Below are 3,535 nucleotides of genomic sequence, written 5' to 3' on the forward strand. Positions count from 1 at the left end.
GTCCTAATAGCCCTTTCCAACAGGAAATTCATCAACCTGAACCTCCAAGCATGGAAGTTATTTTTATCTAGCTTCTCACCCACAATTTGGGTTATCCCATCATTTGACATCTTGCCAAACACACAATTTAACCAGAAACAACACTCTGGTTTGTCCTGCACAAAGTGCTATATTTCTACAAAACGGAACTGTAGTACTCTCAAATGTCACAACCAATGACCTCAATGTGCATACATACACCCAATGGCAACTGTAGACCTCTTTCCAGCACCCACAGTGTGTGCACAGTCAATCTGTCTTCCTGCAATTCTTAAAACAGAGTTCTGCAGAGAATGGATGACTTACCCGCAGTGCTCGAAATCGCCTGCTTTCTGAAAAACGAAGGTCCAGACGCGCCCGAAACGCATTTTTGCCACAGAAATTCAGTCCGATAGAACAATATAGTTGCCCTATAGCTTTACTCTCGCAAAGAAAGCTGCTCCTCAATCAAAGATCGTTGCCGGTGCCTCCCGTAGAGCTCCCGACAAGGGTGTAGTCACCAACACAAATAGGGAAGAGTAGTTGCAGCTCTTACCCTTGTACCGCTTCCTGTGGTTCTCTTGCTTGCAGCTCAGCCCTTAGCACGAACTAGGCTCTGATACCATGAAAAGATGCAGGGGGGAAGAGAGCTTGAGCTCTTGCAAGCACACACACACATACTCACAAAACCTAATAGAGAACACACAAGGTGAGAGGCTGAAAATCTTCCTCTTCTTCACTCAACACTCAACACAACATATACACAATAAGAGTACACATAATATGAAAGGTACTCAACCAATACATACATGGGTTCTCTATAGTGTGAACCCGACTAAATGAGCTGGCGCTATAACTATGCCAGTCCTGTCATCCCACTGGCCGCATATCACCCAAGATCTCCCCAACCATGCATGTGGTGTAAGTGTGGGGCCTATCCCCCAGGCGGGTCATCCGTGTCCACCGCCTCACTAGATGAGCTCGATATCTCAACAGGACTGAGTATTTCTGTCCAGACGGTTGGTGTCACAGTGGTTCTTCCATGCTACACAGGCTATTTCCACTATTTTCAGCCTGGGAAGAGCCATTTTGCTCCGCTCATTGTAACCTGTGACATCAAAATATTCTTCCATGGCTTCCACCCATTTCTCCACAGCCTCGCCTAGGTTCTCCCCTTCTCCTTTGAAGGGTCTTGGCTGAGTCCTATGAAGAGCCTTACGAACATCAGGGCCAAGCTCGTTATCTTCAGAGAGAGGGTCTGGCTGACGGCCACGGTTTCCTCGTGTTATGATTCTGTAAAAAATTATATATTATTAAATTTTTATATTGATATCGTCATGAGATCCTAATACTTAAGAGGTTCGAAAAACAATTTCTTAAACAAGACAATGATCTTATTGGAGATCTATGACATATGTCCGATAATAAATTTTTCTTTATCAGATCGTCCATAAACAATCACTTATACAACAGGAAATTTTTCTCCAAAAAACATTTCTTTATTTATATATAAGTTGCAATATGTACATAGAGCAGCTTGGCTCGAGAATTCAAAATCTCCTCGAGAGACGCATATGACGACGGTACTCGGCCATAGCCATGCCTTGATACAAACGTCCACTTACTGACAAGGGAGCTATTATCTTCCATTTAGGAATAAAGCAACTAAGGAGTCTGTAGACTTGGCATGAAAGTCTGAAATTTCGAGGCATTGAATGATATAGAATGACACTATGCACCATTTTCAGCTTTGACAGAATCATTGCTAATGAGAGGTTCTGCCTTAACATTTCACGCCGGTCACAAGAGGCGTGGACATACTGCCCTGCAAACCACTAATGCTGTCATCTCTCCACTGGGTCAGGAAAATATAATTCCTCGAAATGGCTTGCGAGTCTTGCTCGGCTTGTTCGAGTTGAAGCGGAAGAGATGAGATGCTCGAAGACGAACGCAGTCATATCTTGAGACTGGTTGAGGTCGAAAATATCGGATAAGTATGGAGCTTCCATCTATAATTTCCAATTCAATTTATAAGTTTTCAATTTTTTAAAGTTTACTCAACATAATACTAGCAAGCAAAAAACATTATTTCTCAAAATTTTAAGCAATTTATGCTATTGTTACGTAAATTTTACAACAGTGCTCTGATACCAACTCTGAGATCCCTCTGCCCCCTCCGCGCACCGGCGGACTCCCGATAGCTGATAGCGAAAGCAGCCCCCTCATGTGCAGGGCAGGGTTTCTCACTCAGGGCCTCGCCCACGAATGTCCGGGCACGAGACTAAGCTGGTGGTCACTCTGAAAACTGAAACCGAGAAAATTTTCCATGCCCGGAAAGCAGTTCTTGTGATTATTGTGGAAAATCTGATCATCCCTCTTCCATGTGCTTTAAGCGTCGATTTGATGTAGATCGAAATCAAGCATATGTAGTCGAGCATCATGATAATGTTGTGCCTGAAACAAGTTGTGTTTTATGTTCAGTTCCCCCAGACAGAATACTTCATGTACGTGATGGTTCACTTTTCATTATTGATTTTGGTGCTATAGGAAATATGACATATGAATCTAAGTGGCTACATAACTATCATTCTTTACCTGTTAAGCGTGTTGTTTATCTTGCTGATGATACAACTTGTCAAGTTAAGGGCATTGGAGATTTATATCTTGGCACCTTATCTTCTTCAACTCGAGTTTTACGAGGGGTTTTACATGTCCCAAAACTTTAACGTAATCTTCTTTCAGTTGCAAGACTTGTTGATCTTGGTTTGTTTGTTGGATTCGACCACACCAAATGCCGCATTGAGAAAGATGGACATATTATTGCAACTTCTTCTCGTAATGGTAATTTGTTTGAGCTCGGTCTTAATGATGATGTAGCAAATGTTGTCATTGAGAAAGATGGACAGATTATTGCAACTGCTTCTCGTAATGGTAATTTGTTTGAGTTCTCTCTTAATGATGCTGTAGCAAATGTTGTCACTGCTTCAGGTGATCATGATTGCAAGATATGGCATCATTGCTTTGTTCATGCTGATTTCTCAAAGCTTCTTGATCTTCATCATCAAGGTCTTGTACGTGGCATGGATCTTAAAGCTCATCCTCATATGGGAATCTGTGAGTTTTGTGCTCTTGGCAAACACAATCGTAAACCCTTTCCTCTCTCGAATTCAGTTCATTCTCATGATTTGTTGGATCTTGTTCATACTAACATTTGTGGACCTTTGCCTCGATTGAGAACACAACATCGTTATTTCATTACGTTTATTGATGATTACGCACGGTATACAGTTGTTTTCTTGCTTCGACCAAAATCTGAGGCGTTATCTATTTTTAAGCAATTTCACAAGGCTACCGAACTTCAAACTGGTTGTTGCTCAAGAAACTTCGCAGCGATAATGGTGGAGAATATGTGTCTCGTGAGTTTGAGAGTTATTGTACGGACCATGGTATTTCATGAACATACTATTCCATATTCACCTCAACAGAACGGTGTTGCTGAATGTAAGAATCGCACTAT

This window comes from Cibotium barometz, chromosome 2 (assembly GCF_041138505.1).
Source record: "Cibotium barometz isolate CiBa-2024 chromosome 2, ASM4113850v1, whole genome shotgun sequence".
NCBI classification, from domain to species: domain Eukaryota; kingdom Viridiplantae; phylum Streptophyta; class Polypodiopsida; order Cyatheales; family Cibotiaceae; genus Cibotium; species Cibotium barometz.